General features: G+C 44.6%; 1 pseudogene; it reads right to left on the bottom strand.

The window, feature by feature from the left end:
• Positions 1–325: 325 nt before the first annotated feature.
• LOC115326799 lies at positions 326–21,720 on the bottom strand (annotated as a pseudogene).
• Positions 21,721–23,009: the final 1,289 nt, after the last annotated feature.

The following is a 23,009-nucleotide window of genomic DNA, read 5'->3' as shown; positions in this document are numbered from 1 at the left end:
CTTGAAGTGGCGATAAAACGTTCCAACAATACGCACATATATTGTAAGAAATAGAAGTGTAGCGAGGCCCAAGCTGCTTCGATGTGGCGGAGCAAGAATAAATTTGACGCAAATGGTCCAGCCGTGACATCACCAAGCATAGTCCCATTGTCAGTTGGCAAACATCAATCAAGTCTAAAACAGGTTGAAATCAAAGCTTACTCTGGTATTGCTCATTGCGAGTAGAATGCTCATCAACAGTAGCGAGGCAGTCAGGCAATGCCTTGTAGGGGAAAGTAGTTTATTTGCGATCCACTGAATTCAGAAAGAACGAAGGAGGACAATAACTGGCACATTTCTTTTATTTTTTTTTACAACCACAGGAAAATAATTGAACTTGGAGCAAAGTGGAAGAACTTGGTTAACAATGCAAGGATATCTAGAGAAACATCGGAGGAATAGTTTTTGAAAATGTTGTCACAAAAAATCTATACATAGGGTTCAAGGTGCCTTCCGCAATGATAATCATTCACTCAAAATGAGTAATTAAAAGTAGCATACGTCATAAAAAAATGATCAAAATGTTAAAAGCTGCTAAACTGTATTAAACGAAAAAAATTGCTATATAGCAGTACTCCAGCTGTTGCCTAACTGCAACAGTACATGTTTAGAGCTGATAATTGTGCCTCTATTTCTCAACTTTGTTTGAACAGACAACAGGCAGACAGTGAAGCGCACAGTGAAACGGGAAAGAGTTCTTCCATGTCTCCAGATATTGCTGGACGCAGGTACCTCACTCGTACACGTTTTTCCGATGCCTACTTAAATGGAGATCCTGTTCAAACGTTTTCCCACAGGTTTCTAAGACTGCTCCTCACTGTGGGTTCTTTCGTGACAACAAGTTGGATTGTTGTGAAAATTCTTTGTTACAGGTGCCACATTGGTACGGTTTCTTGCCCGTATGGACTCTTTCGTGAACCACAAGGTGACTTTTTTTTGCAAACGCCTTCGGGCAAAACTCGCAACAAAATGGTTTCTCCCCCGTGTGAATCCTCAGGTGAATCCGTAAGTCACCGCTAAAAGCAAACGCTCTCTCGCAGACAGAGCAGCGGAAAGGCTTCTCGCCTGTGTGTGTCCTTTGATGCCTGGCCATATTAAATCGAACATGACTGGAGTAAGGGCAGAACTCGCAGTCGTACATGCCCCGATATCGTGGCCGCATCGTGTGGTGCGACTCAACCAGTCCGCCTGTCGGGGAAGAGGAGTCGCTCTCGCCGTCCCCATGGTCCTGGAAGGCTGCTTTGGTCAGCGCTGTTGGGGTGACCAGAGAAACAAGACCAGGAAAGTCAAAGACAATGAAAATCCAATGCTAAGCTGCAAACATTAGACAAGCTTGACAAGTCTGCACTGCCTTGAGCAAAATGTAGCACATACAAACCCAGTGTCTCGACACAAACTCAGCAAAGTACAATTAAATTATTAAGAAAGCTTGTTTTTACAATCATGTGATATCAAACTTTAAGTTAATAAACAAATTGGTAAGACTAGCCCATTCACTAAGAAAATATTCACGCGCACTTTATCTTTCATTGAAGCAGCTCTTCTCATATCCTAATAGCCGAACCATGTAGTGACGTCTGTTCATTGTAATAATGTTCTACAAAATGTCACTGTACAGTCAATGTCCCTGTAAGTCTATAGAAAATCACACACTACTTGGGAATGCAAGCGCTGCTTCCAGTGCAAGAAGGTAATTAACAAAACAATTGCTGACACCTTGTAGCCTCAAGCACTAGGCAAGAGCATACATTGCAAGACAACCACATCACACTTGTTTTGTTTTGCACAAATAGAGGGGAGGGGGGGCGGGGGGGGGGGAATGCGATCATGTAGGTTGTCTCCTTGTTCTCATCTAAATAACTGAGATTCATTTTATGCAATAAGAGGCAATCATTTGGATGAAGCTAGAAAGGTATAAGCAAGAGCGCTGCACAGGAAATGCATGCTCCCAAAAGGTGAGTTGGCCAGTGGGAAGAAGCCTCTCTGCAAAGCAACAATAGGCCATTTTCCTCATCTTGCGATGGTTGCCAGAGTGGACCTGCAAGGTTTAGGAGAGAATAAATTGCAACTATACTGTCGCTCGTGTGAGGCAAGCAATTGACCGCTTTTTAACACCCCAAACTTGGCACACTGACATGAGAACCAGAGGCGTATCGTATCGAAACAAAAGTGGTAACAGGGATGCCCAGAAAAAAGTCACAAGTAAAACAAAGAGGACCTGTGTTCATCCAGCCAGACTCTGTACCTCTTGGGGTACGTACACTGAATTATTTTTACCACATGTCATACATTTTTCATTAACAGTTTAATAGCAGATAACGTAATAAGGCAGGCGAGTTGTTTAAAGTTAAAAATTTCTAAAACCCAAGACTGGGCAACAAAGAGGGGACAAACACAAGATGTCTTGTGATTGTCCCCTTTTTGTAGCCTCAGTCTTGGGTTTTAGAAACGTTTTTAACTTAAACAGCAGTTTTTTGGGGTTTTTTTGCTGAATTTTTATCAAGGAGCAAAGTACAGTTGAGAAAGTATTAGAGTTTGACAACTGCACGAAAACGATTTATCAATGTAAACAAAACAATAAATGAACACATCGACTTCAATTTGCACAGAAATTCCCGAGCTCAGAAGGAACAGAGCTCGGTTTGGTAACACCTTCCGGTAAGACATTTTTGCATGTATCTAAAAAAAGCTACGATTAGATGGACGTTGCAGAAAAAATCTCTGGAATCAAAAGATTTTGACGTGTATCTAAGAAAAACAAATGCACAATGAGAGGGACCTTGCAGAAAAAAATATCTGGATTCATAAATTTACTCTACATTCCTAAGAGTCTTCAAAAAACGGCCAAGCAGTGTTCTTTTTCGTATACCATGTATGACACTGCACTTGCATCTGGGGCTGTAATAGACCCTTTTACAAAGGAGTGCACACCCTCATGCAGTACATGTGAAGAATGCACAAAACCTTGAGGTGAACGCTTGCAAAAAGGACCCATTGCAACAGATTTGAGTTTACAAATAAAAAGACACAGTTTCAAAGTCCCTTTTGTCTCACGAACCATTTCACTGGCCGTGCTTTTGCGAAGTGCCAACGTTTACTTTAAGAACATGAAGAGCTTTGCAAGGAACATCATAGCCTTGCTTGCTTTTCACCAAAAAAAAACAACTTTATGTGATAAGATTTGCAAACATCTATCCAAATAATACTGCTGACAGATATATAACTTCAAAGTTTATCAAGAGCTAAGAGCCATATGGAGAAGCTTGAATTCAGTACAAATGATGTCTCCAGGTATTACTATAGTAATGTCCCGAAAGATGCCCCACCCCCAAAAGATAGCCCACATTTATTTTTGGTGTGATTTTCTATTTTCTTTAAAAACACTGCAAGATAGCCCCCTTCCACTAATTGCAGAGCCCTGGCAAATGGTGATTTTGGCAAAACGGTGTTACTTAACCTCGGCGGGAGGTAACCGAACACCGCTGACTGGGAAGCACAATCGTCTTTGGTTCATCGCCCCTTCCTGCACAAGTTTGAAGGGTCACCAAATCTTAAACTAGATAGCATTTCTTCAAATTTTGTTTTATGGCACACAAAAGTTAACCCACCTCTATTTTCATTCAATTTCTTATCGATTTTGGTGGGTTATCTCAACTGGATATTAGAATAAATGGGTGTCCCTAAAGGCTGACACCTCATCCAATTCAAACATAGATCAGCTCACATGATTGCTTTTCCACGGGTCTAGAATTATTCTGAGACTCATCAAGTTGGCTACATGCTCGAATCCTCACCCAGAAGTGCTGCACTTTAATATATTATGTACTCCGAACGTGTTCTTTTGTGTCTGGTGATGCTAACTCTGTCGCAGGCCAAGGAAAGACAGAAACGGCATTGTTGTTTGTCCTCCCTCTGCTGAGATAACTTCCCCTAGCGCTTCTCTTCCTTGCTGGATGTGCGTGAACTGGGTACTGCTGGGAACATGCGGCACATCCAGTTGCATTTTGAGACACTGATATAGCAACATGTTATAATATGCACCATGCACTATTCACGCAAAAATAAAAATTCTATTTTCTGCGCTTGAATGCTATTCATCACATCTTCTTGCTATGGCATTCATAGAAAGAGTTCTATAGAAATGATTGAAACTCCAAAGTTTCTATTTCTGTTTGCCAAAGATATAACCGATGAGCTGGCATCACAATGAGTGCAGTAATGGATATACAGCTGCGGGTCAGAAATATTTCTATGCCCTTATAAGCATAAACACCAGCATAAACACCAGTGACGCTGCTGTTGTCACAGAACATGCACGGATGCTTCAGTTCACAGAAATCTGGCTTTTGCACAAACGTCATGCCCACTCCTGGTGCAAGTAAATACGGCGATTGAAAGCACCACACTGGCTTATAGGCACAAAGGCTATGTTCTGCAATATCCAATTGTATGCTAGAAGTCTATTATTTCGAAAATAGCCATTGGCTAACCATGCACCACGAAAAAAAAAAAAAAACATTTTGTAGCAAAACAAGGCATTTACAGCCTTCTGTGCATGAAGTGATCACTGCAAGAGTGGCAACACGACTGCATCACAAAGGGTTTGCAGTTGTTGATTACGGGATTAATGGCGCAAAGGCTACTTACTGAGGCCATATTGTGCCAAGTGAGACTAATTTAGAACAACCGAGCATACCAATGTAATTCGAGCTTTGAAATTATGACTGGCATAAAATGACAATTTCTTTAAAGGGACCATGAAACGATTCTGAAATCGAATTTCATACACCGTATGTCGTAAAAGGTGTGAAAAGAAACACAGAAACACAAAAATAGGGAGTCAAAAAAAGTATTCGCTATAGAAATTTTAAAAGAAAACTGGACTCTTTTGCGCCTTCTTTCCTTCGAAAGCTCTCTGCCTTTTCACTGCTATGCATCCGCGAAATCGCTGCACGTCAGCCGAATCCACGTCGCCTATTGGGTAAGAGCCTACTTCACCAGCACCGCGAAAGTAAACAATAAATAGCCGGCAAATGTTTCCTAAAAGTTTTGTTAAATAATATTCAGATCCACATTTTGTAGCATAATTAAAGATGTGAAGAAAATTGCCAAATTTCATGATGCTGAGAGCCAAGCGCCATCTATCGTGTGGTGAACAAAGCAGCGGTAGGGCCGACAGCGTTGGGCTCGGTTACTTGGCCTCGACGATCAAGGAACGTTTATTTTTCTATGTGTTCTTCTCGCGCGTCCCGACTTCAAGCAGCAAGAAAAAAGTACTTGAAACAGACCACGACGAACAAGAACGCTGGATCCACAAACACCCGAGAAAAGCCAGAACGGCCACGAATTCACCGACCTGCGACCAAGCGAGCTCGGCAGGTAGGCCTAGTAGGCACTCCGACTCCGGCGCAGCGTTGCTTCGACGGCACTTGGCCAAGACCGTCTGCCCACGACCGGCTGGCGTGCTGAATGGAATATGCCCGCGCGACCCTTGTGGACCCTTCCTGTATTTTGATCGTTGACCTCAATTTTAGATTAAGGGGTGAGGTCAATCTCTTCCTTTTGTTTTCCGAGGCAGTGTTGACGAACACTGTCGTCAAAAAGGGACTCTCGTCCATTCCATCTTCTTGTTTTGTGTGATATAGAGCTGAAATAAACGCCGTATGGATTACCTTCATAACACAGTATGCACACTTTGTTATTAGTATGCCATTTTTATTCTGACAGACTGCACGTCACTGTCCAGCTATAACAGTTCGTGGGAGCTACGTGCAATGCCGGTCCAACCTTCCTTTGCCGAGTGTCGAGTCAGTATCGACTTACAATCATAAAAGATTGGTCCCGAAGCGCTTACCAACAGCGCGAATACAGCACTTCCATCAAACGCGCACGTCCGCTCCGAGTGTGAACAGGTATTTACGTGGCTCTTGCTGACACCCTCGTAGTTCAAACGTGTCTTTTTTAACGTCTGCTCACTCCTGCATCTCCGAGGCCGGGAAAAACGCCGCGGCTATTTGTTTCCATCTACGTCGCTTTGCAAACGACTGACACGGGCTACCTTTTACGAACAATAACAGCTGGGTTGACTTCTGGAGTCTTCACCGGAAGACACGCCGTACTTCCCAACAGGCATGCCGGTGTATGGAACTAGTCCCATGCTGTCACTGTAGGGCAACATATATCATTGAATTTCGCTCAGCTGCGATGTGTCCATGGCTATCGCGGCGATGAGAGGCGCCGATTCGGAAAATACATCGGTGACATCAGCGCAGTAAAACCTACCGGCACACCGCCAACTCGCTGCCGCTAACTGCCACTAACGCTCCCATTCTCCTACTGCCGAGAGAACTTCCGGTTCCGGAAACAGGGTACGTCACGACCATCAAAATTACGCCGCAGCTTGTTTCGCGGTCAGTTGGAGAGAAAGGAAAAGCCGACATTTCATTAATTTTTTGTGTAGAAGTGAATAAACCGAGACGAAAACGGATGCCTGTTCGGCATTCAGTGAACGTTGAAGGTTTAATGTAAAAGTTATCTGGCAAAAGTAAAAAGGTAATTTCATGGTCCCCTTAAGATAATTTAAAACGCGGTTGAACGAAACCACAGGATCATTACCGACCAGGAACTTGGGGTGAAATAGGAGATAATCCCTAAAAGGTTTGGAAAGCTTGATCAACGTAGATTGTGATAAAAGCTATCATGCCACAAGACATGTAAGGTAGTCAAAGTTGTTCACCTGCACGCTAACAGCACGGGTGCCAGTCGCACTTACAATTACAGCATCTTGAGACGGGGGCCCCGGCAGCCCCCGGAATCGCCGCCGTAATTGTTCAACACACCGGAGTTCACAACGCGCTGGTGGGGCGATGCACTCCGGCGCCGTCGAGTGAAGCCGAGGACGATCAGAGGGTCCGACAGAAAGTTCTTCCGCAACAGAGAGCGCCACTCACATGTGGACGTGGATGCTCGGCGTTGTTGCTCGGCTCGCTCTGCACGTCGTCGACTCGTCGTGGGCCGACCTCCGTCCAAGCGGATACGGTGACGCACATGGAGGTCTGCCCGCGGTCACTCCGGAAATTGATGTGGGAGACCGGTCGCAAAGGGAACGACGGCCATTGAAGTCGAAAGCGTAGCTCGAGGACAGCATCAGGTGACATCCGTGAGCAGGCCCGCATCAGGAAGCCTGGTTCAGCTGGGCACCTCGGTGAGGTCCGACGACAGAACAGAAGGACCACAACGGCCGTCTTGGTCTCGGGCGAAAGTCAGCCTGCCCCCTGCGCTGCTCCTTGCCGCCGTCGGGTGCGCAAAAAACTGCTGGCAGCGCCAGCGATGACGCACATCCGACAGGCCCCGCCCAGCCGCTTGGCTCGCCCGTGCCGTCGCACGTAGTGGGGGATGATAGGGAAGAAAGGGGGGGGGGGGGGGGGGGGGGAGGGGAGGGGCAAGAAGGTCTTCCCCTTCCTGAGTGAAGGAAAGAAGAGCTCACACAGCACCCCACAGGCGCCTCTTCGCCCTCCCCCGAACCGCAGTACGGCGAGGTCAAAGGGAGAGCTCATTGTTCTCGGTCGACACACTGCCCCCAAGGGGAAGCAACGGTCCCTGAGAACAAGTTTTGGCCGGGTCCTCATAGTATCATACTATCTGGATTCGGCTGCCTGCGTACATTAACCGGGCAACCGCAGGGCGGGAGGCTCTTGTTGGAAGGCAAAATAAAATTAGATGGCACCCTGAATACGCAAACTGAAGTCACCGGCGGCTGAGCCGGTGACTCTCTACTGCCAACGGTGAACCACGCAAAGCAAACACCACAGCACTACTGAAAAAAAAAAAAAAAAAAACTATTATAACAAGAAAAGTTAACCCCGCAAAGTTTTTTTTTTTTTTTTTTTTAATTACTTTGAGCGCGAAACTCGCTTTCCCAAGGCCAACCAGATTCAGGACGACAACTTTTTGTTGTCCCCTGCCCCATCCCACGGGGAAAACCGCTCCGGACCAGCCAGCGAGAGTGTGCTACACCACTGTCAAGACCCAAAACTCTTTTCCGTCGTCTTGTTTCCGCCCATCGAACGTCTTTTCCGGACTCAGACCGCGTGTCGCCACTGTGCGGTCGAAATTGGAAACATGCGAAAGCGAGGATATTGCCGCACGTCGTCTGCTACGGGCGCACATTCAGAAGCATGAATCTGGACGATGCAAGCCCGTTTCATTTCATTCATTCATTTCATTTATTTTTCCCTCAGGGCCCAAGGGCATTACAGAGGGGAGTGGGTTACATAATATAAAGTAAATCTAAGATATGCACATGAAACCGAACAAGAAAAATAACAATAGGTTAGTCAAATTCTGGAATATAAATATTGGCAATACAGTTTTTAAACGCCACACTATCGGAAATCGATACCGCAGAGGCTGGAAGGTGGTTCCAGTCAAGAGTGGTGCGAGGTATGAACGAACTATGAAAAGATGTAGTTTTACACGAGGGTACGTCCATTTTATGTTGATGATCGAGACGTGACGAGATGTAAGGTGCAGGCGTTAGTAACTTTTCACGTAGGAAAGGGTTATGACGGTATAGCTTGTGATACAGGCATAAGCGAAAAATTTTTCTGCGCAAAGCAAGCGTTGGCAGTTTTAGGCCCAATTTCATTGATGTTACGCTAGCGATGCGGTGATAATTAGTGAGGATGTAGCGAGCAGAACGGTTTTGGACCGCTTCAACTGCAAGGGTTAGTACGTCAGTACCGGGGTCCCAGATGGAGGAGGCATAATCCAGTTTTGAGCGAACGAGTATTTTGTAGAGAAGTAATTTTAGCGACACAGGAACTGTTGAAAAATTCCGTTTTAGGAATACGAGCATGCGGTTAGCATTATTTGTTATGTATTGGATATGAGAATCCCAAGAGAGAGTGGATGAGATATGAACGCCTAAATATTTATAACATGAAACGTGCTCTAAAGAAACATTGTTAAAAAAGTAGCGAGGAGTGTCATTTTGGACACGGGAAATTCTCATTACTTTGCATTTGTTAACGTTAAGCTGCATATTCCACATGTTACACCATTCTAACACACTGTTAATGTCTGACCGCAGAGAAATGACATCTAAATTATTAGTTACTTCACGGTATATTACACAGTCGTCGGCGAATAAGCTGATTGAGGACGAGACACTGGCGGGTAGGTCATTTATAAATATAAGAAAAAGCAGAGGTCCCAACACAGAACCTTGGGGAACCCCGGATGTTACAGAAGATAAAGACGATGAAGTGTCATTTACAAAAACAAATTGGGACCGGTTAGTTAAAAAGGCATGAATCCAGGAAAGTACTTTAGCGTCGATATTAAGTTTGCTTAATTTGTGAAGTAGAAGCCTATGTGAAACCTTATCAAAGGCTTTCGAAAAGTCCAGGAAAATACAGTCGGCCTTCGAACTACGATCAAGAATGCGATGAAGATCATGTGTGAAAGTTAGTAACTGTGTTTCACATGAAAAGGACTTACGAAACCCGTGTTGCGCGGGAGAAAAGAAGTGTTTCGATTCTAAAAAATTTACAAGATGTGAGAAGATTATATGTTCTAAAATTTTGCATGAAATACTTGTTAGAGATATCGGACGATAATTGAGAGGAATATGCTTATCACCAGTCTTATGCACAGGCACAACCTTTCCCACCTTCCAGTCGCCGGGTAGAACACCAACACTAAGAGATTGCTCGAAGAGTTTAAATAGTATAATGGACGAATATTCCTTGGTGTTTTTTAGGAACTTCGAATTTATATCATCAATTCCTGCAGAACAAGACATTTTTAGATTATCGACTAGGTGAATAATGCCGGCAAAGTCGAATATAATCGGAAGCATGGGTGAAAAATCATTTTGCAAAAGCAGTGGCACAGTCGATGAATGGTCATGGGAAAATGAGGCGACAAATGTAGAATTTAAAATAGACGCACAGTCACTAAGCGACACTGGTTCACCAACGTCGCTAAAAAAAGATACCGAGGGTTTTTCATTGCAATTGACCACATTCCAGAACTGCCTAGGGTTATTAGTAAGCATGGATGGCAGAGTTACAGAAAAGAAATGAGCCTTCGCGTTCTGAACTGCCATTTTGTAGATATTAGAAGCATTGTAATAATCGGACCATTTAATGTCATTATTTGAAAACTTAGCGGTTCTAAACTTCCTCTTTTTCTTGTTAGAAAGCCTTTTTAGCGCAACGTTAAACCAAGGCGCTTTTGAAGATACGGAGAGATTCCGTAACGGTATGAACTTGTTAGTGAGACGCACTACTTCCGATTTAAATAATTGCCAGTTTTCGTCAACAGAACGCTCAGAAAAGCGCAATAAGAAAGAATCAAGAAACACACAGAGTTCATTATTGATAGCCGCGTAGTCACCTTTACCATAGTCACGTATTCGCTTGAGACTCGTAGGCGAGCTTCCAGCAGGAACATTAAGGAAGAAATGTATTATAGAATGATCACTGAGACCCTCCATGTTGCTGATGGAAGAAATTAAAGTAGGTGATGTTGTTAGTACTAGATCCAAGATGTTGGATGCAGTTGGAGTGCTTCTGGTAGGAAGAGGAACTAGCTGGGTAAAACTGAAATCATTGCAAAGATTTATGAACTCGGCTGCGTCAGTCGAAAACGGGTGACAATGGGTATGTAAATCATTCCACACAATATTCGGATAATTGAAGTCGCCAAGAAGGACGATAGGAACGGAAGGAAAGCGGACCAGTATGGAGTTGATTGCATCATGAAGGTTGTTCACAAAAGAATTATTACAGGAAGGTGCTCGGTAACATACACCTAACACAAGTTTTTGATGATTCAAACACAAGCAAATGAACAAGATTTCTAAATCGCTAGTCAAGCGTAAACAAAACGATTCAATGTGAGCGGCAACTGCGATTAATACACCTCCTCCAGTTCTATCACCCCTATCACAACGATAAATGTTGAAGCGCTTTTCGCAGCAAAATATTTCAGAATTCTTTATCCTGGAGGAAAGCCAAGTCTCAGTTAAAATCGCGATGTCAGCGCAGCAGGAATCAATGACAGAGCACAGATTATCTCGGTGACGTATGACACTTCTTATATTAGTAAAAACTACGGACACCTGTTTTGCACCGTGGCGTGAACCATCCCCCCTCACGACCTGCTATGATGATGTAGATGCCCGCGAATTGTTAGAAGAAACTGGCGCTGTATCTTCGGCCGCACGCGCCTTAGCGCCATTACTCAGCTCGAAGATAGTATCATTTGAAGAGTTATACATGTAGCACTGCCTGTTAATAAATACAGTTGAACCTCGATGTAACGAAGTCGGTAAAATTCGCAATTTACTTCGTTACATTGAAATTTCGCAAAATCGAAATTTGGCTTTAGCATGCGAAAAAAAAATTCCGAAGCATTTTACGGGTATGAAAACTCACCGAAAATGACATTTATTTAGGGGCAAAGTAGTCCGCTAGTTTTGCTTGCGCCTTGTCCGACAGTAACAACGGCGTCGGCGGCGTCATACGGCGTTCGAGCGCCCAGAGCGCTTGCACGGCATCTTGCTGCCCATGCGACGCCGTGTACCTCCTCAGTACGTCCATTGCGTCGAGCACTTCCCGAGTGCTCGGGATCTCGACAGTTTCTTCAGGATGGCGTCCAAAACGTTTGCTTTCTCATCCAAAGAAAGAACTTTGCGTTTCCTTATGGCAGCGAGCACGTGAGTGAACCGCCCGGTTAAAAAATAAAGCTGTTTAGTTTTGGCGGTGCCAATGTTTCCAACCTACACAGCACTCTTGACCGCACAGTTTACTTGCCCCCTTGCGCCCACAGTGTGCTTGCGCCTTTGCTTTACATCACGCTCGCAAGACGATAATCGGTCTTCTCGGTCTTCTCCTAGATGGCACTGCCCGTGCGGTCGCGCCATAGGGAGGCTCAAGTGCCTCCCTATCGCGCCATCACGTCGCTCCCCCGCTGAAGTTGGCTCCCGCGCTACCCGCGGTACAGTGGACTATGATGATCAGTGAATGTCAGTGGTGATGATGTTATGCCGTGTTAACTTTTTGCTCGGCATTTTCTGGCCAGCCTCGCGGAATCCGCTTTGCCGCATGCCTCGCCGGCGCTACCGGCGCCGCATCCTCGGGCAGCCTAGGAACGTTGGAAGGCCTGTCCCCGTGAAGTAACCTATCAAGCGCTCGGGTTTGCGCATAATTTTTTTTTTTAACCACAATTTTTTTGCGAAGTTGTTTTTTAGAGTTGATTTATTTATTGCCTTCTATGGCAATGGCGCTTCGTTATATTGAAATAGCAGCAAAATAGACTTCGTTATATAGGGACTAAAAATACATAGGGTCTATGGGCAAGAAATTATGAAAAATAAAATACTTCGTTAAATCGAGGATTTCGTTACATTGAAGTTCGTTATATCGAGGTTCGACTGTAGTTTATTATACCGCAACTGAAATACACATTTTTTTGTTTTCCCAAATTCGATTAGTTTCCTTCTGGCAAGACGCGTTGCTGGTGAAAAGTCTTCACTCAGGTACGTGGCGCTTCCTTTTAGTTTGAACCGTGAGAAAAATATTTTATCCTTGTCTTTAAATGAAGAAAACTTTACTATTACTGGCCGACATTTATTAGCGACGAAGGGCCCAATTCGGTGCGCGCGTTCAATGCAGTCGGGAGGAGCCTGAGTATCAAGGATATGGGAGACAATGTCAAGCACTTTTTTTTCACTTTCAGCCCAAGTTTCTGATTGAACGTCTGGAATTCCGTAGATAACTAAATTATTTCGGCGCGACCGATCTTCCAGATCATCAAGCCGATTGGCGAAGTTAGTGCTTTCAGCAAGACACTGCTTCGCGCGAATTTCATTGTTGGCAAGCTCAAGTGCGGATACTTTTGTTTCAACAAGAGAAAGTCTAGTTCCAATAGCGTTAATTTTTGCTTCAATGACGTGTTGGTTTTCTTTTATCTCTTTTACAGTATTAATTAAACTTTTCTGCCCTTGCTCCGCCCTCAAAGAACGGTCATTCAAATCTTGCATCATCTTAAACATATCTGCGAACTGCTTGGCTTGGGATTCTGTCATAGGGCTGGGGTTAGTCTCTACATCGCCAGAAAGAATTAGTAGCAGTTTTAAAACGCCAATACACTCTACAAGCAGTTCAGAACAAACACTGGGGCATGGAAACGAAAAATAAAAGACATTGTTGGTTTTCTTAGCATGTAATGACGGAATGGAACCAACCTGCACAACGATGTAGACAGGGTTAGACGACGTCATTCTCCGACTGTTTCCATGCCCACTGACGGAACTGTAGGTGCTTCCCGGTCTTGTAGGAAAACCGTCCATGAATGATGATGTCGATGCGGCGGCTTGCGCGAACGGCACGAGGACTAGCTGCGGCCACTCGGCGGAAACATTGAAAGTGCCGCCGCCAGAGCGTGTCAGGTTGAAAAACGCCCCTTGCGTTATCGCCGATGGTGCGGTGAAGGCTCGAGGGTATGACGATGGTCCTGTCCACGAGATAGTCAGGGAAGCCAGGGTCTGCACAACGATGTAGACAGGGTGAGACGACGTCATTCTCCGTCTGTTTCCATGCCCACTCTCTCTTCCGGCCGAGCTGGACCCTCCTAACTAAATGTTTGAGGCTTTTGTTGTTTATTCTTACTAAAGGTTCCGTTGTATCGTTTCACACGAGTTGAAATTCAGCAAAGTGATAAATATTAATTCGGATGCTTCCATAATCTTAGTGCTGTGGTTTGTATAGAACCTTTGCGCACATATTTTTGCTATCTCGCACTATCCATAGTTTTCATAAAACGTTGAACCTTGATTGAAACTGAGGGTTCTTTAAAAAATTAATCCGACTGCTCACAACCCTTTAATAAACTAATCAATCAATCAATCCATTGATTATTATCCAGTCGTATTACATGACAGACGTTAAAACTACTCATTTTTAACTATTTTTACTATGTCATAAATGACTTACTGCATTCCCATTTTAAACTTCAAGTTGTGATGCCTACAGAAATATGAACACCGGAGGGGGAGACCTTTTCAGGTGAAGTAATTTTTTGTTATTGTTTAAACAGTATAATCACCCTCGATGGCATTCACAAGCTTGCTGGAGTGGTTTACCGTGCAAGCCTGTGTCCTAAAATAAAAGAATACGTCAGACATATCAAAGCCGACAGCTTTTACTTTTTCCTAACTTTCTCCAGCCCAAGATTCCAATTAAACGGCAAAAACAAATATCCCAATCAAAGCATCACTCGAATAATCTGAACGGTAATCGACGAAGTGCCCAGTCCCGATATGCGTTAGGTAAAGGCGGAGGGTGATCCTAAAGTCTTGTGAGAGTCGCTAGTCCTCATCAGTGAAATTGTGTCTTTGCGGCCGATGCAGTTTGTGTCGTGGTGCGGGTCGTTTGTTGGAGTTACGCAGTCTTCTATATTTGAATAGAAGATTATTTAGCCATAAATTTATAAAATTAGCCTCTCGACAGCCGCTGCCCTCAACGAGAAAATTGAAGTGGGTCAACCCACACTACAAAGAAAAGCATCTAATAACACTCTCGCAAGTGCGTTTCTCGGCTGCACTCGTTTTTTCCACTCACGGCAGATATATTAAAATAGTTTGTTTCACTTGTGTCAGTTGTCATGCCAACGAACAATTTGTGGATCGTAACTAGAAGAGGCGCTCTCTCCTCATCGCAAAATAGTAAAATAGTTCCGATTCCGAAAACTTTACCCACCCCACGGCACACCAAAGGGAAGCATTGACTGCAGCACAACTTAATAGCACGGTAATTTACAGTACAGCACTAACCTCTTTAATGCGAAATATTTATATTACTGCAAAAGCCAAAAGAAAAAAAAATGCATAGAACCTGCGATTTCACAGCTGACAATACAAGTAATATGCTATCCGTGTTGGAATTCATTGCTTTGTTGAATTCCCACGCTGGTGAACCGATACGTCTATTTTAAAAGAAACAGATATTTAACATAAATAGTGAAGTTCACCTGGAGACAGGCATCCGTCGTGATGGTCCGTGCCTCCCAACGTCTGCCTAGAGCAGACGACACATCCGCGCGAGCGATTATATAAATTCAGGCCGTACGCTGGTAAGACAATTCAATTTTCACTGAAGCACCGAACAGTACCACACCAATTTCAGCTAAAAGTTTTTTCCCATCGATACTAGGCGACGAAATAAACACAAGAATCTACACCGTCTCGCACGCGAACGTGGAGAGCCTATGGAGCCGCCATGCTTCTATCCCCGCTTTGATGATGATGATAGCGCGGAAGTTGCGACACCTCTAGGTCGATCTTGAGGCCAATACGCGTTGAAATTTTACTCGGTTTACGCGGACTATCTACAGGCTCGTCTATTATCACGAAACGAATTTAGTGAATAAAGGAGTATGTTAATTATACACTATATATGCATATATATAACATGCCACAACCCCCTCCCCCCCAAAAAATGCATTATTTGTTTTGTTTTTTATACAGGCTATGTGTTGTTGAGCGCTCGTTCTCCACCCAAGTGTAGCGCTAGAGGTTGGAATCAGGTGCCAAAGTTTCAGCACTAACCGTTCTATTCTTAAAAAGTTATTTTTTCTGAAATTGTCAATAAGAAAATGGGACCCACTTTTGCCCGATTTCGGTAACTGGCGGCATAGAGCTTCATGTATCCATATATGCTGAGAAAGTTTGGCAAATGGGTGGAGCTTGTGACCCGCTAAATCTAGCTAGAATTAGCCGACCTCGCAATAACACAACGTGGAGGTTCGTTTTTGCCTCGCCACTTTGCTCTGAGCAAGCCCACTTAAATTCGCGGTTACGAGGAACATTATGGAAACATTCCTCGTTTGTCAGTATTCTATAGCGCCTGTAATTGCTCGCTGCATTAAAAAAGCGAAAGCTTTTCATCAATCTCTAATAACAAGACTTGCAAAAAAAAATTTTTTTTTCTTTGCTTGCTTTATAACGAAAGAATGGTTTCTAAATCCAAAAGGGCCAGGCAATTTAGAGCACGTGTTCGCAGTTTCAGCATAGCCAACGCTTCACTGTACGCGCAAGAGCTTGCTTCGTTTTAAGCAGGGTATTACAAGTGAACCACTGAAAGGATATAGCTTAAATCTGGTTCATTGGGGTATCCAGCAATATGTTTTGTAAGACTTTTTATTTCCCTGGTGAGGCTGTTGAGAACGAGAGCTTTCTCAAACAAAATACGACGGGCAAGATAGCTGCCATTCAAATATGAATTCGCTCAAGCTTCGGGCAACGTCTCCATGTTTAGCTTTCCCGGACGCTGAGTGAACGCGTCACAGGTTTCTGCTGTGGGAGCTTTGTCGACAAATGTTCTACTTTTCACCCGCACACGGATGATGTGAGATCTCGCGGCCTCTGTGTTTGTCCTGGACCTTTCTTTAGACACTGGTAGGTTTCAGCGTCTGTACGGCAACATAACAACTCAAATTGTGCAAATAAAGCACGGGCCGTCGATTCTTCCCTTCGTGAAATATCAGACGCTTACAATTCAAGCTCGCGTTTGAGTTTGTGGCCTGCGGGACACGATTTTGAGCAGAAAATCTACTTTTAGATGCGGAGCATCTCTTGCACGGGTCTATGTCCCGCGGCGTCGTAGTCCACACTTAACTACGCATGCGCAACTCTCCTCCTTCCCTCTCTCCAACAGCTGCGCGTTACTCTCTCCGCTCTCTCTCTCTACCAGCTGCGTGCACTTCGCGTGCGTTCGCTTCTACTCACACCGCGCGCGCATGCTCAACTCTCCTCCTCTAGTCTCCTCTCCTTCAAGAGTGAATATAAGCAGCGGTGGCGCGCTGCGCGCGTTCAGTTCACCGCTGTTTCTCTCTCTCTGGTGTGCGCTGCTGCCAGCTCTGCCAGCAGCAGCGACGGCGTGTGTGCACGTGCTTTTCCTCCTCGCCCGCCGGAAGGGAGGGCTGTCGACCCTTGGAGCGAGCGAGCGAGCTCGTCGGCGCAGCGCTGCTGTCGAGCCGATCGCTGGCTGCTGCCGGCGGCAGGCTCTTTCGGGGACGACGAGAGAGCCCCCCTCCACTCCCCGCCGCCGGAGCACCCACAAGAAGAAACGGAAAAAAAATTACATCATCTTCCCGAACCATGGGGTGATGCGGAGCATCGCGGAGTTGCCAACAACGTTCACGCAATGTGTGGTAACCAACGCAAGTTAACAATGTAATAACACGCAAGTTAACAACGTTGCTAACACCATTAATAACACCGTTAATAACGATCCGCGATGCTCCGCATCACCCCATAGTTCCCCTCGGGAAGATGGTGTAATTTTTTTCTTTTGGTTCCGCTGTGCGAATGCCTCATCGTAGCAGACGAACTCCCGTCGTTTGCTCTCACTTCTCGTCTGAGCGAGGCATGACGGGATCGAATTTCGGCCAGACGGCGCTACAGAGCCCGAAGACAACGCACAGCGAGCGGTGTGAACGCTCGCCTTCCCGCGCTGTCTCGTGCACCGCCTAGGGATCGCGGCGGATTGTTCGTCAAAAGTTGTGAAGTTGGGCGCGCACAGGGAGGAGGAAACTTTGCGGCATTCTTTTAATCACTCCCCCCGCTACGTTAGAAAGCAAAGGATGTTTTGTTCCACGAGTTTAGCGACCCTGTCCGTTCCGATCTGAATAAGCATCGTACCGGCGTGCCGTCGTGTATCACCACTGCGTGGTGCACGTTAAAGACCCCAGGTCAGGGATGGGCAAAATACATGCAAATATGTATCCAAATACAAATACAAAATACTTCGTCAAAAATGTATTTAATTACAAATCTAATTACATTTCCAAAAAAGCATTTAAGTACAAAATACAAATACAATCAAATGTATTTGTTCTCCTCCAAATACTTTTCCAAATATATTTCTCAAAATTTGCGTCAACGACTTCGGGGCACCTGCAACGGGTTTCTGGGTATCTCATTTTAATTTTGCATCGCACACTCGGGAGTTTGTGTGCGAGGCTCCAGTAACGTAATAGAAACATAATCACAAAAAAATGTAATCAGCTAGGACATAATAGGTGAAAAAAGTACAGAGCTTCAAGCAGCTTCTTTTGTTGATTACATTTTGGTATAGACCAACAAAGAACCGAGAGACCAAGACGCGGAGCACTAGCTTTACGAAAAACCTCGATAATTGGCAGATTCACCGAAAACACACTCGCGAAATGTTTGAAGCTTTTAGTATACTCCGCTTAGGCGAGCGTTGTGTCAGCCATCCTTCTGTGGCTTTCACCAACAAGGAAATTGCCTTTCTACAGTCGTTTGAGTGTGGTTGATGGTGTGTGTCCTCTAAGTGTTCGGGTGCCCCCGTGCGAGTGTGGCCTCGGCTCGAGCTGATACCGAGGGCTGCCTCCTTTGTCTTCCTTCAATACATTGAGTTGCGAGTTTGTGCTTGTCTCTTCTCTGTTCCTTTCTATTTGTGCGCAATTTTAACCATGTTCTAGAAATTCCCTTTGTAGAGGGGTGGTGAACAGAAGAGAAACTGTAAAGAGCGACTTCATGTCTTCCCCTATGTTTCCTCTTTTGGGTCGCCTATTCTTTTTTTGTCTATTAAAACTCCAGCTATTTTTAACACTTCTCTGCGTTTGTGTCATCCTTCAGAGGACCAGTATTAAATAAATTATTTGTGTTTAGCCTTATAGCTAGCTTGGACCCTCGTTTTCGTTTGTGTTCTTTAATAAATGACTAAGATTTAACTGTAAGCACAGTGTTCATGCGTACAAATAAATAGCAGCATACTTTTGTTGACTAGGGGTGCTGATAATTGGACCAGTTGGTAGCCAATAATTAAAAAGAAATCATGAAGAATATGGGAACAGTGGATACGAACTGAACACAGCACTGTGTTGATCTCCTCCTTGTCCGTGCGATTCACACTCCGTGTTTTTAATAATACTATTTTTTTTTATATTTTCTGCTTGGTACCATCTGTATAGGGCTTCACTGGACGACTCACCTGCCATTGCATTCACCTTACGGCAGCTCCCCCTTCCTCATGGTGCCATCGTTATGGAAGTGCTGGGCGGGCGTCACTCCCACTCTTGTGGTGCATTTCCCTAGGCTCCCATAGGTTCCAAGCTGCTAGCCAAACTGAGCCAGCCCTGCAGGAAATGTCAATTCCGCTCAATTAGATATAGACACCCACATTTTGTGTGTACCCAAAAGAATCTCTAACAGAGAGGAAACAATATGACTGGCCCTTTTTGAATGCATTCTTTTCTTTCGCTGAGAACATACATATAAGTCACACGCTGTGGTACATTCAGTGGTGCGGCTTAATTTATGAAGAGCATGTTTTTATATAACGTCGAGCTTTTTGAGAAAAGATTCAATATAATGGGTCCGACATAAATGGCTGCTATGAACTGTCCTATACATTTACACATTATCTGATTTCATAAAAAACAATAGAGCAGGGTAGGGCTGTACTGCATCAATTACAAATTTGTAACCAATTAATAGCTGGCATTTATTTATTTATTTATTACTACTGGCTATTAGTCTTTGAGAGAAAAAATATCCGGGCGAGTTGGCACGGTGGTAGTCTTTCAACTCCATCGAATATTCAGGTTTGATAGTAGCATTTCAGTTAATGTTTCTCCACCTTTTTTTCATGCTTTTTCTAGCTGCTCTCCCTTTTGTGAGGGCTTTCGCCACCACTATACTCCGTTTCATACATAGCGTGCAACGCTGTCAAAGGTACTAAAATGGTGCGCATCAAATAACAAAAAAAAAATGTGTAACTCCACGCGTTTCGTGGACGAGTGGTACAAGGCGCTGCCCTGGCGATGCCGACGTCTCGGTGGCGGTGGTTCAAACCCACTTAACGTGCAAAGATTTTTTTTTTTTTTTTTCGTTTTTAGACATACTTTTTGTGCAAGATTGTGCGCATTGCCGGACTGCATATTTCAATTCCTCCCTTCTTGCTTTTTATTTATAGGTCGCCGAGAGGCCACATTTCTACCATCTGCTCTGCCACTTTGCAAGTGTTATTTGCCTCCAGCTTCAAATTATATTTTTCTTTAGTGCAGCGTGGAATGAGGAATCACACTGACAGCAGCCTTGTCCCAAAATTTATAATAGGACGTTAATCGACAATAGTTGGGGCCTCTACAATCATGATGCAATTAAATGCAAAGGTGCAAGCGCGTTTGTCCTTCGTCCCTCTTGTTCCCCTTCTCCGTGGATTATTTTCGTAGGCCTGTACAGTTTATTTTGAAATAGCTGTCAAAGGTAGGAATCTCCCTCTCGGGGTACTTGCGACGCACCTTCAGGCGAATGGCGTTGTGTGTGAACTCGTCATGCTTGACGGTCCCTGTGCTCGAAACTTCTACATTGTGAGGTCTTCGCTTCGGGGACGCCACCTTGCCAGATAGCCTTGTATTTCGCGACAGTTTGGGCGCACACTCCAGTGTCATTACTGACCGTCTCCAGGACTTCACGACCGACTTCTCCGGGAAACGCGTTCTTGTACTCGCGTACACGTTGGCGATCACCTGCTTGCACTCTTTCAAGGTCTGCGCACAACGAATCTTCGAAAATATCCGAGCGGGAGGGGTACTTGAGCTTGCTGCGTAAGACGCCATCTCCTCAAAACCAGCCAGTGCCACACAACCTGAAAACCCGCAGCGGCTGCCGCACGGACGAAAACGAAAACAATGTAAAGTAGTTTAGATTTTTTTTTTCTTAAAGTTTGTGCTTCGTGGAAATCATAATGCCACTACCAGTTACTAGCTCTAAGAAGACATATTTTTCGACTTTTTTTTTCTTTTTTTTTTGCAGGGGACGCATTATTATATGAGGCGAACGTAGACACGGTCGGCGATACAAACCGCTGCGCTAGCTTTGACTGCGTTGCACGCTATGTATGAAACGGAGTATAAAAAACGTAACATCCAAACTTTTTTTTTACATCACACAGTCGTGAACTTTGAAAGTGTGCCGGTTCGGCAAGCGCAAAGAGACCGCACATCTCCACGGCACAGCCATTAGCTTAGGCAAAAAAAATCATGCTGCTCGCTATTGTAAAGTTTTTGTCGCTCCCGCGCTATGAAACAAACCGGTGGCGAGCGGCTCTTGCTACAAGACGTCAGAACTAGCATGACCTGTGATTAACACTTTAGGACGGTGATTGAATGTTTGAACGTCCGTCAGACGGCACTTGAACGCTCCGCAAAAGCGTCGTCGGAGGAGCGTCGTTGGACGGCGCCCAGAACATGCCCACGGTTCCGCCGCACGGGAATCCTTCTCACACTGCGGAGCCAGACAGGCTTTGAAGAAGATACTCTTTTCAAATAACAAAATAGCACAGGACAGAAGCATAGTTAAAATGAAGCATAGCTTAGCAAGCACACGGCACACGACAAAGTTTGAAACAGCAGCCCACTTCGCAGAAACAAAGTCGTTCATGCTGTCCTGAACTTACGGGCGTTGGCAAGACGCAGCGTTTCCCCAGCTCTCAGTCATTGCTTGCTATTCTTGGACACAATATTCATAAGGAAGATATCTAAAATATCCGCTAAAACGTCTATAACGTAAAAGGGAAGGAGATTCACGAGGCCTCTGAAATTCTTTCGGCCATCAAGTTCGGCAACTCTATGGAAGCTGCAGCCTGCATGGCTGTTGGCTGCATGGTCTTGCGCAGTCTAGTGTCTAGTCCAGGATCTAGTCTCTCAACGAGGTTGGAGTCTCTGTTCCTTTTTATTTATTTTTCTTATTGTTTTTTAGAACGATGCTAAGCAAATTATTATTATATTAGTAACAATAAGAATTTCACTACAATGATAATGTAAAACATTACAAAAAGTGAGAAACTTTAGGTTGTTTCTTTTTTGTGTAAACCGAAACCGAAACTAACTCAAGCAACGTTTCCTTCGCCATATTCGTTTGGGTGTGTGTGCGTGCATGCGCGTGCGTGTGTTTGTTCGCGCGCGTGTGGATGCGTCCACGTGCATGGCGTGTGTGCGTCTCTGCTTGTGCGTGCGTGTGCGCCTGCGCGCGGGCGTGCGTTTGCGCGTGTGCCTGCGTGTGTACGTGCGTGAGCGCGTGTATGTGTGTGACTGCGAGCGCCAGCAAGACGACCAACTGGATGTCCCTGGACACTATTGAAACACTAACTTATTAATTATTATTATTATTATTGAAACATAGCCCCGAGTCTTTAGACCCAGGGCCTTAGAATTTCCTATGGGCGGGTAAAGAAAATGTATTGGTTCCCTGTCTACAGGGGGTGATAGCCTGCCATTGAAGTTTCCATAGACGACCATAGACCATTTTTGTATGGAATGTCTCTGACTGGTTTATGATGGGTTTTGCCTCTTTATGTGTGTGAGTTTTTGTGCATGTCATCATATTCTCAAATGAATAGTTTACCCAGGTTGACATGGTCATACAGCCGCCTCGGTGGCTCCGAGGCGAGAGCGCCGGCCCCCATGTGGCGGGTTCGAATCCCGGCCGAGGTGCCCGCTTAGGCTTATTGTGGAGAAGGCGCCGTGGTAACCGAGCTTTCGGTTGCACGGTCGAAATTATTCCTCAGTCCTCCGCTGGGGCGTGCCAGATGCCCGTCGTTGGTTTGGCACGTAAAACCCCCAAATTTGATTTGACATGGTCATGTGACAGGTTCCAGCAGTATGTCACGAATATTTGTCAAACATTTTCACTATATTTTGATTTAATGTTGTCAGATAAAAACTCGAGACTAACTGATTTTCTTACTGTACATTTTCATCAATAAATATTTGTAAAAAATGCTAGTATTGAGAATTTCACCCTAGTTTTCAATTTCTGAGCATGGAGTGATTTGTAAGAAACTTAAATGTGAACTCATGTATAAAATTTTGCTTGGAAACATAAAAATTGTATGCAAAAGAGGCACTTTATTCTCAGATATTTGCATGAA

Source organism: Ixodes scapularis, unplaced genomic scaffold (genome assembly GCF_016920785.2).
Source record: "Ixodes scapularis isolate PalLabHiFi unplaced genomic scaffold, ASM1692078v2 PGA_scaffold12__126_contigs__length_90152505, whole genome shotgun sequence".
In the NCBI taxonomy this organism is placed as follows: domain Eukaryota; kingdom Metazoa; phylum Arthropoda; class Arachnida; order Ixodida; family Ixodidae; genus Ixodes; species Ixodes scapularis.
Note: the sequence above shows the minus strand (reverse complement) of the source record. Positions and strands in the feature narration are given on the sequence as shown.